Raw genomic sequence first — 14,301 nt, 5'->3', positions numbered from 1 at the left:
GAGAGGTGCACATGGAGAGGAACTGAGGCCCCAGTCCCCAGCCCAAAGCTGGCCCCACCTGCCAGCCATGTGAATGAGTCAGCTGGGAAGCAGATGCTCCAACCCATTCGATTCTCCCCAGCTGATGCTGCACGTAGCAGAGACAACCTGCCCAGCCAGGTCCTTCCCAAATGCCTGACCCACAGAAACCATGAGAGATGGAAAAATAACCATTGTTCTATGCCACTAAGCTGTAGGGTGATTTGTGACACTGCAGTAATAACCAGAACAGCCTTGCCATTGCTGAACAACTGTGGAAGTAGCAAGAAGCTCCAGGACCACGTGCTACTCTCACACCTTTGAGAACTCCGTCACCCCTGAGCTGGAAGCAGTGATGGCCTCTTCCCACAGCCACCCCCAGGTTAATTGTGTTAGGTCAGCAAAGAGCATGAGCGAACCTCACCCAATGAGGGTGCAAAATCTAAAACACAGCGGACGAGAAGGTCCCCACCCACCTCTGTTAGCAGGTGTTTCTTTAGAAGACATGCTAGGCTCACTGTGGCTCCCTGAGATGTGGTTCTGTGCGGCGTCTGAGGGTCAAGCCAGCTGCTGTGTGCATGTGGAATCTGACCTGAAGGAAGGGGCAGATGCCAGCTTAACTCCCAGAGGGAAATGGAAACTGGAAGCAGGAACATGAGCTCCGGGTAGCTGCAGGGCTGGCCCACATCCGTGGCATTTCTGACTCCTTACCTCCCTCCCCTGGCCCATGGCCGCCCTCCCGAATAAACCGGTTCGCGTTTCCACTGAGACACTGCTTGGCTTCATCATCTCAGCCTCTGTTGGAGTCAGCAGAAGACACAGATCATATTTGTGGTCCTGAGTTAGGAAATGAGAGAAAGTGAGGTGTCTGCTCTGCAAGGTGGGAGGAGAGAGCAGCAGAGTCCCCACAGAGCAGTATGGTTCCACAGTGCATGTGTGCATGCGTGCATGTGCGTGCCTGTGTGCATGTGTGCGTGCGTGGGCGTGCGTGTGTTTGCATGTGCTGCAGAGCTTCGTCCCTGAACGTCATGGTTCAGTCTCACCCCTTAGTACCAGAGTGGGACCCCTCAGGGCTGCGGTGTCCTCACCTGTGAAATGGGAATAATAATAGTGCCCACTCATAGAGTATTGGGTATTAAATGAGATTTTGCCAAGTAACACATTTCTATGATAAAGGTTACATTTCAAGTGAATTGGGGAAAGACAGATTTTTAATAGATGGTATTGCCTTGGCCATTCGAAAAGAAGTAAATTTGAATCCTTTTTTTATTCCTTATACCAATATAAATTGTAGATGTATCGAGGCTAATGTACAAAATAAGCCAGAAGAATGCATCAAAAGCAGTACTTAGAGGGATATTTATTGCCTTAAATAGATATATTAAAAATAAATAGACTGCAAATCAGAAAACCAAGCAACCATCTCAAGAACTTAGGAACAGAAAACAGAGGAAGACAATGATAAAGTCAATATCAAAATTAATAAAATAGGAAAGCAAACATACAATAGAGAGGGTCATCAAAGTCCAAAACTTATCCTTTGAAAAGTCTAATTTTTTTTAAAAATGGTTTTTCTTTATTGATTTTAGAGAGAGAGGAAGGGAGAGGGAGAGAGAGATAGAAACATCGATGAGAGAGAACATGGATTGGCTGCCTCCTGCATGCCCCACACTGGGGTTTTGCCCCACAACCTGGGCATGTACCCTGGCCGGGAATCGAACTGGCAACCTCCTGATGCTTGGGTCAATGCTCAACCACTATGCCACACAGGCCAGGCAAAAAGTCTAATTTTTAAAAATGATACCATAGCCCTGGCCGGTTTGGCTCAGCGGTTGGAGCGTCGGCCTGTGGTACAGAGAGACCCGGGTTTGGTTCCCGCTAGGGGCATGTACCTCGGTTGCAGTTTGTCCCCGGCCCTGGTTGGTCGTGCGGGTGGTGGCCACACGATGTGTCCCTTCACGTCGATGTTTCTCTCTCTCTCTCTCTCTCCCTCCTGCTCTATCTGAACAAAAAATAGAAAAATGTCCTCGGGTGAGGATAAAAAAAAAAAAAGATACCATAAAAGTACTAAAAGAAAACACTGGAGAGATTGTTATAATATTGAGTGGGGAAGCTCTGTCTACGGATGACAGCATCGCCGGCACTCCGTTTTCTGTTCTGCACATCACTAGTCATCATCTGACACTCAGTTCACATTCCTGTGTATTTGCTGGCTGTTGGTTCCCCAACCAGATAAACACTGCATCACCAACACCTAGAACAGTCCTGCACTATTGTAGGTGTTTAGAGATATCTTTGAGTGACTGTTTAAAAATTGGGGGAGGGCCTGGCCAGTGTGGCTCAATGGCTAAGCGTCGACCCATGCAACAAGAGGTCACAGGTTCGATTCCCAGTCAGTGCACATGCCCAGGTTGTGGGCCAGATCCCTGGTGGGGGACATGCAGGAGGCGGCCAGTCGATGGTCTCTCATCAATGTTTCTATCTTTCTCTTTTTCTCACTTCCTCTCTCTCTAAAATCAATAAAGAAAAAAAAGCGGGGGAGGTATTTCTTTAATGTACAAAGAGTTTCTAAAAATCAATAAGAAGAGACAGAGACAGGAATAAAAAGTTCAGAGACGATAAAATACAAGTGGCTCTTACACCCACGAAGCACACTCAGTTTCATTCATAACAGAGAAACACAAATTGAAAAATGAGATACCATTTTTACCTACTTAATATGTTGGCAAATCATTTTTAAAAAGGTCAATAACACATGTGCTAATGGGAGAAGAGTTTAATTGTACAATCTCTGTGGAAGATAATTAAACCATATTTATCAGAATTATAAAGGTACATAGCCATAGCCCATTAGTATCTATCTATCAAAGCTTTGAAGGCATAGCCTTTATGTGTTTTTGCACATGTGTTGTCAAAGACATTCATTTAAAGATAAGCCTTGTAGCAGTGCTTGTAATTTTAAAAAATGGAAACAATTGAGATGCCTATGAACAAGGAAATAATTTACGGTATGTCCGTGCACTGAAATTCTTTGCAATCATTAAAATGAACAAGTCTGCTCTCTATGTTCTGATTTGGAAATATCTCCAAAATGTACTGTTAAGTTTAAAAAGGAAACACAATGGTATGAGAGGAAGTGACCATTTGTGTATGCTGCACATACTTGTACAGACATAAAATATTTCTGGAATGATGCATAAGAAACTCGTAACAGTGCTTGCGTCCAGGCTGTGTGGCTGGGGCAGGCCTGGGAGAAAGATTTCCTTTTGATCACATACCTTTTGAGTTTTATACTATATTCGGTACCACGTATATTCGACGTATCCCTCTCTGCTTCTGTATGCATATGAGACCCCTGGAAAGGGATGCCTGAAACTGGCCACAGCGAGTTCCTCTGCGGAGGGGCCTGGAGGCTGGAGGCCGGAGGACCCTGGGAAAGGAAACTTGGTAGTGGACTGCCCTTCGTTTTGTTTTAATTTTTCTTTGATCCTGTGCATTTATTACCTGTTCATTACAATAGCAAAATGCATTTCTCCTTGCTCCTCTAGACTGCCCCTCTCTCCTGGATCCCCGCCTACTCTCCGGTCCCCTCTGTTCCTCTGCGTGGACTGTGGAAGCAGCCAGATCAGGGTTCTCATTCTGGCTCGGAGCTCCTCGTCCTCATCTGTAAAATGGGGATCAGAGCAGTATCTATATCACTGGATGTGGTGAGTGTTAATAACATGTACCTCGTGAGAGTTCAATGAACAAGAGACACTGAGCGGTACCGGCTTTTCTGGAAGATGGCTGTAAGCCCGGAAGGACCCGGAGGCTAAACTCTTCCAAATCTTGCTTCCAAGCATAGGATGTACACTTCCTCCGTTTACAGTTCCTCCAAACGTAGAGGGAAGAAAGAAGTGACCAAGGCTTTGAGTAATCACAGTATCTTCTAATATTTACTGAGGGCTGCGAGGACATTCCTCTTGTGGTACTTGGGGGAGTGGTGAAGGAGGGTGTGCCCAACTGCCCACATGCCCAGCATCCTGGGGCCCTTAACTCCCGACTTGGGAGGAAGCTTTGTTTGTAAACAGAAGGGGGGTCTGCTGTAGTAGGAGCAGCAGCAGCTGGGAGTGGGGTGGAGAAGGGAGTGTGCCAGGACACAGAAGAAGGGAGGGGCTGTGCACCCCCAACCCCGGCTGGGGGAGGGAGAGTCAGATGTAAAACCTTTTTCTCCTAAGAGCCAGTGTGGAGGTTTCCGTACCTGAGTCAAATATAGACCCGTTTCCATAAAGGCAGCAGCCTGCTTCTATAAATACCTCAGCCAATTTTCCGGGGCTCTCATGTGACTTTGATGCCTACCTCGGTCTGCGGGGATCCGTTGCCATGGTGACCAGGCCATGTGACCAGCCACTCTTCATTCAAGGCAAGTTGCCGCATCCTGGATTGGGGGTGGGGTGGTGAAGGGGGGCTGGAGGGAGGGCTGAGGATGGGCTGAACAATGAATAAAGTGCCTGGTCTTGGGGGGAATGCAGGGTGCCGGCCTTGCTGCAGGAATGCTCTGAAAGAATTATTGATCTCCCCACGCTGCTTGTCAGGGGAGGGACATTTCATCTGTGCAGCTATGGACATCTTGTCTTTGAGTCAGAGAAGCAAAGGTTCAGGGCTGGAAGGCACCTTAACAATCCTCTAGGCCACTACTCTTGTCAGGTGAAGAAAGTCAGGCCCAGTGAGGTGGAGTGACTGTCCAAGGACACACAGCAAGTTGGTTGCAAAACTAGGGCAAGAACCAGAGTGTGTGTCATGAACAGACTCCTCTCCACCTGACTCAGACTCAGCTCTGGGCTGGGGGTTGCCAGGGCCACAGAGATGTGTGGCTCTGGTGAGTGGAACTTTAGACACCTGTGCTCCCAGGTTGCCCCACCTGGCTGGAGTCATAGGGCTTCCTAGATAGGTGAAAACAACTCATTTAGTCTGTCCCAGGACTCAGCCCTGGCCCCCACCTCCATGATAAATGAGGAGAGAGGGACTAATAAATCAAGAGAAGCCCCACAGTGCCGAGTAAAGCAGGTGTCATCCTCAGTAACCTGGGGATCATCTAGCTAAATCCTTCAAACATCACCCTGTCCTCTGTCCTTCCCCGCTCAGTGCTGGGGACGAGATGAAAAGGAAGCTGCCATGCTCAGGTACATATGGAAAGTAAATAGAAGAGAATCTCGTTAACCAACAGCTGTGCTCCGGGGACGTTCGGGTCTGAACGTAAGGTGGGTCACAGAAGTCAGGAAAGGTTTCCAGAAAGAGGGGGAGGAGGACCCAGCCTTGCAGGTGGATGGGGGGCATTCTCAGAGATACCTGCTGGCGGCAAAGGACCTGGGTATTCGGGCGGGAGGACGGTGCCCTGACTGAGGTGGGCAGAGGGGGAAATGCTGGCCAACTCTTGGGATCGGACGCTGCCGACCTTGGGCTGATTCACGTGATCCAATCACATGGGCTCGAGCAGCCTGCAGTGAATGGGCCAGGAGAAAACGGATTCAGATTAGACAAAGAAACGTTAGCCTTGGAATATTCCTGAAGGAGACAGAGAACAAAAGCAGACATCGGCCGTGGACTCTGTCACCACCTGGCCTTGGGAAAGATGTCCAGCAGGCTCCATGGAGATTAAAACCCCCTGGAGGCTGGCAGCAGCCGAGTGGACCAGGACAAGGCTCGGTCTCCCTTAGTCATCACCTATGCCACACCAAGCAGGCCGAACAGGGGACTGCCGCCAACCCCCAAGGTGAGAGCAGTCAGTCTGCTGAGAGAGGCTGTGCTACCCTATGTGTGGGCACAACCAGCTGAGCAGTGTGTGTGTTTACCAAGACCTCCAGCTGCCGGAGTCAGACAGTGCCCAGCATCTTTCTATAACCCTCCCCTGGCTCACAGCAGGGCGTGGAATGGCAGCACAGACTTTCAGGGCTGGTTGGGGTTAGCTTGGGGGTGCAGACAGAGCAGTGCTTTGGAGACAGACCTGACTCAGTCCTGGCTCTGTCCCCGACTCGTATGGCCTCAGGGAGCTTGTCGACACTCTCTGGGTCTCAGTTGCTTATCTGTAAAAGGGGATAATGTTACTTAGTTTGAAGAGCAGTTGTGAAAATTAGAGACAGTGATTACAAAGTTTCTGGCACATAGAAAGTGATCTTAAAGCCGTTGCCTCTGTTCCAGTGGGTGGGTGAATGGGTGCACTTCCCCATGGATGGGTTCCCAGCTTCCACCCTCGCTCACCCCAGAATTCTCCTGGGTCTTCCTGTGCACCAGCCAGGCTGCCTAGATGCTTCTCCCAGGTGGCTTCACTCAGCAGAAGCCTTTTTGTCCCTCAAAGCCCTGTTTCCATGCCACTATCTTCTGCTGTCTTGCCCGGTCCCCTCCAGCCCACAGAATGTCCTGGGGCAACTCTGGCAGCCATGGTGCTGTCCTTCAACACAGAACACACCCTGCCTTTAATAGCAACGATAACACGAACGATCTTTATAGAGCACCATTTACTGCACTAAGAACCAACACTCGTGAGACTCAGAGAGGGTGAGTGGCTTTTCAGTGGTCACACAGTAAAGGCAGCGAGTGGGATAACCCAAGTCCACCTGGTTCCACAGCTTCTGCATCCTCACTGTTGATGTTACTCTAACTTGACATCTTCACTCTGTCCAGTGAGTTTATAAGCCAGTGTGGTATGGCAGGAAAAAACCACGAATCCTGGAATCAGCTAGAAATGGGTTCAAAGCTCGCCTTTGCCACTTGCTACTCACAAGTTGAATGGGTGACCTTGTATAAGTCCTTAAACTCTGCAAATCTGTTTTTTCTTCTGGAGTTGTGAGCCGTTCGGTTGGATGATATGACATAGAGCGACTGGCAATCTTTTTTTAGAAACATTGATATGAGAGGGATACATCGACTGGTTGCCTCCCGCACGACCCCAACCGGGGCCAGGGATGAACTGCAACCAAGGTACGTGCCCTTGGCCGGAATCGAACCCGCAACAGGTCTGCGGGCTGATGCTCTACTGCGGAGCCAAACCGGCCAGGACGGGACTGGCAATCTTATAACAACCAACACTGCCACTCACATGCCACCAGGGGGCAGGCTGCTCATCAGCGTGGGGCTGGGGCTTGAGCGCAGACCTGTGCCTGCACCATTCTAAGGGCTCCTGCGCACTGTCTTCCCAAAACCACACCACGAATCAGACACTCTTAGTATCCCCACTGCACAAACCAAAGCTGGAAGAATTAAGAAACTTGCCCAGTGTGACCTACCAAGCAGCGGGGTTTGGTTTGCCCAGATCCAGCCGACCGCGAGTCCATGCGGCGTCTCCACAAGGTGAGCGATGAACGATTCCTCTTCCACTTCTGCTGTGAGAGAGTTTGAGCAAGAACCACAGATTCCATTTCACAGAAGGAGAAGTAAAAGCCGGAGGGTGGTAAGTGACTTGCCCAAGGTCACGAGCCAGCTGGTGGCAGAGTCAGGTCTAGAACTCAGGACTCCTAAACGCAGCGCTCTGCTTTCTCCCTCACTCCCTGCTGCTTGTGCTGATTCTCAAGATGGAGACACGGAGCATCTGGGACCTGGGCCAGGAAGTTGGCCACAGGCCTCAGCCTGGGCCCAGGAAGCTTCCAACCATGGAGGAATTTGCTTTGAAGACAAAGGATGACTGACTCCTGGCAAGGGGAGTTGTTCTTATTTCTGCTCCAGACAAATGGGAAGCTGCCACCGACTCCATGATAACTCTCTTTGCTAAAGATGATGCATCACTCTGGGATGGTTGTGTGCACAGTCTTTGGATGTATTACAAGTCAATTACCAAGTTCTCAGCACTAAGCAGAGATATGTTCATTGAGTGGTCATAACGGAGCCAGAGCTTCCTAGGGATCCAGCTGGGAAACGAATCCACTTCAAGCTGATGGGGGTGACAGCACAGTGGTGAGACTGCCAGGGAGCCTCACAGGAAAGATGTCCCCCAGTCCCACCATGATGGCTTCCACTCTGTCCCTGAAGCCATCACAGGCTGCTGGGCCAGCCAGGATTAGTCTGCCCATTTTAGAATCACGAACTTAATGTGCCCTCACTGTCGGCTGCCGGGACTTGGGAAAATAAGTTACTATTCCAGGCCAGACGCTAAGAACAGAGCTGCAGACAGGGCCTCGTTTCCCCAGCTCCGAGTCTCGGAAGAACTTCCCGTACCCTGCCGAGCTCCTTACCTGAGCCCTGAACACTTCCAGTCATCATTCGGTCCCCACAAAACCTCTCTGGCATCGTAGCTTGCTGAGGCTGACCCCTGGGAACTGCTCTGGGCCAGCAGATCGGCCTCCCCTCCCTACCCCCAAACCCTAAGTGAAGCACACACTGGTCCTCCAAGGCCAGAACCTTTAACCCTAATGAGTTTGTTGCTCAAAGTGGGCCTTCCTCTGGCTTGACTATGCCATTCAGTGTTTCAGGACCAAGGTCTGAGATCCTAGCAAGGACCTGGGCTTCACTTACTGCTGCGTGACCCTGGGCAGGTCTTTAACCTCTCTGTGCCCCAATTTTCTCATCTAAAAATGTGACCAATGTTTTTTCCTAGATCCAAAATGCGAAGATTCACCCTCTGAATTTCCAAGAAAGCAGCTGAAGATGGTTGGAGCATACGATGAGGGGGTTAGGGTGGTAAGAAATAGGGAGGGGAGAGAATAAACAAAGAAGGCAGAGGTCTGAATCTCAGAGAACTTGAATGTCATGCTTAAAAGCTTAGGTTTTATTTTAAAGCTAATGGAGAACCAGGGGAAATTTTAAGCAAGGGAATAGAGTTGCCAGACTTAGCAAATAAAAAATGCCAGACATCTAGCCAGATTCGAACTGTGCCTTCTGTATTTTATCTTCACTGCCCAGGAGTGATAGAGAATGCCTTTGGCCACTGGGTGGAGGACGTATGGAGGGGATAAAACTGGGAGCAGAGAGACCATCTAGGAGGTTATTATTTTTTCCAGGCAATAGTTACAGAGTTTTGTGGAATGCTTATTTTTTTGCTAGGCACTGTGCTGAGTATGTTATATGAATAGATTCATTTAATTCTCATAACAAGGTGTAGGATCTAGCATCAGTCCCATTTTATGGGTGAGGAGACTGCAGCACAGAAAGGTTCAGGGGCTTGCCCAGGCCACACAGAACTGCGATGGAAGTCCTAAGCCCACATGCTTAACCAGTATGACATACTGCCACCTTTGGGGGCCATGAGAACCTGGCCACAGGCCATGAGTGGGAACTGGGTGAGAATCAGAAGCAGTTTTGAAGCCCCAGTCCCTGGGTGGGGGTTGGGATGCTGTGACTGGTGGAGAGAAGGGAGGCTCAGGGGCCTGGCTGTATTCAAGTCACATGCTCAGATCACTGGGTATGTTTCAAAGCAGGAAGAGGAGTGGGTAAGAAAAAGAACCGCCCTGGCCGGTTTGGCTCAGCTGTTAGAGCATCGGCCTGCGGTCCCGGGAGATTGGGGTTCGGTTCCCGCTAAGGGCACATACCTTGGTTGCAGTTTGTCCCCGGCCCTGGTTTGGTCGTGCAGGTGGCAGCCACTCGATGTGTCCCTTTTACATTGATGTTTCTCTCTCTCTCTCTCTCTCTCTCTCTCCCCCCCTCCCACTCTATCTGAACAAAAAAAAAAAAAGGAAAAATGTCCTTAGGTGAGGATTAAAAAAAAGAAAAAGAAAAAGAACCAATGCTTCTTCAGCATCTACCAAATACCAGGCAGGTGTACAGCGGTCCTCCAAGTACAGAGGAGGCACAATCAACAGGATGTGGGGTGAAGGGGAGAGTGGGGTGAAGGAGGATTGCTTTGAGAGGGCTGGGGACAACATTACCAGAGACAGCGTTTGAGATGATGAGTAGCCTGGGGTCTGGGCCCCAAGTGTGGGGGTGGAGAGAAGATGGGTTCAGTTCAGGGCATGTTAACCTACCATGTCCAAGACAATGAGGCAATCGAGGACCAGAGAGGTTAAGTAACTATTCTGGAGTCACACAGAGGTAGATGTTAGGATAGAAACTGGGACTGAAGTCCCTTGCCTGTATCTGGGGTGCCTGGCACAGACAGAGCCCTATTCTAGGTTCAAAAATGGGGTGAGAATGGAGACACCCCCAAACACAAGTGGTGGTCAGTATTTGGGGGGCCACTGTCTGATGCAGATTGTGTCCCTTCAACTCTGAAACTGCAGTGCCAGCTGAGGGCAGAGCTGGGCTGAGTTTTGGGCACTGTGAGCCAAGAGCAGTCTTTCTGCAACAGTCTTTCTCCATCTGTTAAAAGGGAACAATATCCACAGCAAAATCATTACGAGGATTAAAGGAGGGAAATAAATAGAAAAGCGATGCCTCGGCAAATGTCATTTGTGATTATGCTATTTATTCTGTTCTCCTGCCTCTGCCACCACCCTTCACTCCTTCCAGCCTCCTCCATTTACCTCTCTCCCCAACTCCACCAACCCATGTCCCCATCTTCCCTCCCTCTTTTTAGGTCCTGGACAGAGCCTGGTCCAGGGAGCATCTGCAGGGCTGCAGCTAGAGACAGCCTGGGGCCGCCCCCTCAACCTGCCTGGCTCCCCCCCGCCCCCCCCCCCACACACACTCACACACACAGGACAGCCCACCACCTCGCACCAGCTAGTCTGCCCCCCTCCAGGTGACCAACCCGTAGGCTCCCCTCCCCCACCCACCCCTGGCTTTCAGGGAGCCCCGCCCACTGTTGCCCCAGGAACCGGGAGGTGGCAGGAGAAATGACAGGAGGCCCCAGGGGATGGGGAAGCTCCAGCCCTGATGGCCTGGAAATGTACAAAGCCGATCCTGGAGGCCAAACGAGAGAGTGACGTCAAACTGAGGCTGAAAATATAGTCTAGAAAGTCACGCGGCACCATGAAAAACGAGCCATTCTCCCGCCAGAGATGCACAGGGAGGGGAAGAGACATAAACCCGCAGGCAGGCTCCTCGGAGCTCCCACGGGAGAGCTGGCCCGGAGCCTGTGGAGAGGTCACGGGGCCACGGACGCCCTATTCGTGGGCCCAGGCACCTGCAACACCCCCATTCCAGAGAGCAGCTAGCTGGCACTCTGAGACTTGAGGGGTACAGAGGTTCTAGGGGGTGGTCCAACGCTCCTTTCTCACCCTCATCCCTGCCCAGGGTGTCTCAGGCTAAGCCACAGTGTGGTGGGGACACCCAGAGGGCCCAGAGAGCCAGGACCAATGCCTCCATGTGGGGTCAATGCCCTTGTGGGCACTAAGCTGTGACATCTTTGTCTCCAGGGAGCCTGCCTTCCTCTCTATGTTCTCCACCAGCTCACTCCACAGTACTTAGGAGCTGCCCCTTTAATGCAGGAGGAACTGAGGTCTTGTGTTGTTGAGTGGCCCTGTGCCTATAGGCAGTCCCTGTCACAGAAGGCCCCAGAATCCTTCGGGGGATGTGGGTCTCAGAGACCAGACTTCCTGCCACTCTCAGATGTCCAAGTGTCCCCTCAAACTGGTGTGAAAGGAGCAGAGGACACCAGGCCACGGGATCGGGGCTTCCTGACAACCAGCAGGGCCTTCAGGGCCAGGAGGTCGAAGGCCGAGATCCTGCCCCCATCCCTGCCTCACCCCTCCCACCACCTCCCCACACCCTGTCTTCAACCCCCACCTCCCACTTCTTGGCTCTCCATAAGCTCCCAAGAAGTGACACAGTCCCGGGGAAAGTGATGGGGTTTCACCCCAAAGTGACTCTAGCAATAAAGACAAGAGAGGATTTAAGCTGTTTTTTAAAAAAAGAAAATGTGCCCTGGCCGGTTTGGCTCAATGGTTGGAGCGTCGGCCTGCGGACCAGAGTCCTGGGTTCGGTTCCCGCTAGGGGCACGTACCAAAAAAGAAAGTGTGATAATTTTCACCCCTGAGTTGGAAATTGAGATTCTTACTTTCCACACACGTTCACATCACTGTTCTGATCTGGCCCTCCATCCTCTCTCTTTAACCCCCAGCTCCAAGTTGTCCACCATCTGAATGCCCCCCCTCGTCCCACACCCAGCGCCGAGACCTCTCCACAGGAACCGCTCTCTCCTGGGAGCTTCCCCACAGGTGGCCTCACACCTCACCTCGGGTGTCACCGCCGGCTGTTGCGTGCGCAGGACTCTTCCCAGCCAGAAAGGCACCTCATCTCTGCGACCATCAGGGCTCAGCCCAGCCCAGCCGAAGGAGGGCTTGGCTCACATTCTGGAACCTAACCTACCAGGTTCCCTGGGGCCGGCACTGGTGCCTGCTGGTGCCCGGGAGCACCCACTCTTCCTCAGGCCCGGAGCACGGACCAAGCAGCCGCTTCCCTCCTGAAGTCTGTGACCGGAGTGTTGCTCAGGACAGCCGGGTCCAGCCAGGAAAGCCAGTGCCAACCCGCAGCTTCCTGAGGTCCAGCATTGGTCCTCGCCCTGTGTACACCCCACCCGTGGGCGTGAGCTCCAAGAGGGCAGGGCAAGGATCTGGTGGCCCTCTCTTAGGTCCCCATCCCCAGCACTGTGGCCTGGCCCAGGAGAGGCACCTGTCACACAGGTGCTGGAGCCCTTTCTATTACCCCAACTTTGTCACCAAAGCCCCCCAGAGTCCCTGTTCATGTCTGTGTGGAAGTGCACTTGGGGCTGGTCCGGGAAACGAAGTGGGAGGGAGCTGGGGGCCTGCGAGGTGAGGCTTTCTCCAACGCAGCAGCATCCAGGCGGAAGGAGCAGCCCTGGTCTGAGGTTGTCTGGATGACAAGGGGAGCAGGGTGTCTCCAAGGGCCTCCCCCGCCCTCTCTGATGGACAGGGGCTTTGGTCCTGGGGTCTCTGGCTCATAAATAATGCCCCAGCACGGGTGCCCCCCCGGGACCTCTCCAAGGGCAGCTGGCTGACGAGGCCGCCGTTCGGCCCCGGCGGGCAGGCCGGCGCTGCAGTGGGCTGCAGTGGTTCAGCAGCAGCCAGCAGACAGTAGTTACCGCAGATTTATCACCCTTCCATGAGGGCAGAGGGAGCTGCTAAAGGCTGCCCGGGAGCTTTAAATCACCCTGATGGGAAATGCTGTCGCTGGGGGCACAGGACCAGTAGGCAGGAGCCATCCTGGGGGCTGGGGCTTCCTGCTGGCTCCTCGAGTTACAGTGCTTTCCAGGGGGTTTACAGCCCCAGAGCGAGCAGTCCCCAGGAGGAGCCAGGAGGGCTGCAGGAGCTGAGCCGGGAGAAGGAGGATGCCCAGGGCCTGTTGCGTCAGCCTGGGCAGAGCCGTGACAGGAAGCACAGGGAGCCGACTGTGAGAGGCGGCTTGCTGCCACAACCACTCTGCCCGGCTGTCCCACCTTCCCAGCACACGTCCATCTGGGAGCGAGGCTGCTGTGGCCACCCTGTGTGTGCAGATGTCTGGGCCATTCCTGGGTGTGGTCTGTTCTGAAGTTCATACCAGCAGAAACGCATGTGTGACAATGAGGCCATTTTGCATGGTACCTGAGACCTGGACTGGTGGAGGCACTGAGTGTTAGCACTGCACCTGTGACAGGTGGGGTGGAGGCTGGGACATGCCCAAAGGGAGCGGGATGTGGGCCCCTCCTGTCCATGCCTGCCCACTGCGTGAGTCTGGGTGAAAACAAGAGAAAAGAGCACAAGGGAGACGGGAGGAGAGCTGATGGTGTTTAATACAAGGGCAACTACTGGAGAAAGGAATGGGAGGGAAAAGAGGGCAAGGGTGGGTGGAAGGGAACAGAGGGACAGAGAGGGAAAGGAAGCACCCAGATGTACACAGCACAGCCAACTCGTCCCCAAATGTGGTCAGAGAGAATGGAGGGAAAGGTAGAGAAGAGGTATAGGAAGAAAAGCAGAAAAGACGGAAGAGGAGAAAGGTGACACAAGAGGAAGGAGGGGACGAGGCAGCCGCAGGAGCACCATACTCCAGAGGGCACCAGCCAGGGCTCTGCAGGTCAGCAAGGGCTTCCCCACCCCTCGGCTGTGCGGCGCAGCCACGGACAGCAGGGGGCGAACTTCTTGCTAATGGGCTTTCTAGTGAGACTCGGCTCCCGGTCTACACGAGCCTGAGTCCTTAGCACATATTAGGCTATCATCCACGTTCACTGATGGAAGAATAAAGGACTGATGAAGTAGCACACGAACCAGAAAGACTACTTTGCCAGGAATCTGGGGACCGAGGGTGCTGGCCTTCAGGTGATACAGGGCAGAGCTAGGAGAAGCCAGATTGCACTGCGGATAGGAGCACAAAGCTGGACACCTGGACGTGTGCCTGTCCTGAGATGCCTCCTACTTGAGCCAAGTTGTTACCTGTAGGGACTTG

The sequence above is a fragment of the Molossus molossus genome, unplaced genomic scaffold, assembly GCF_014108415.1.
Source record: "Molossus molossus isolate mMolMol1 unplaced genomic scaffold, mMolMol1.p scaffold_m16_p_20, whole genome shotgun sequence".
Lineage (NCBI taxonomy): Eukaryota > Metazoa > Chordata > Mammalia > Chiroptera > Molossidae > Molossus > Molossus molossus.
Note: the sequence above shows the minus strand (reverse complement) of the source record.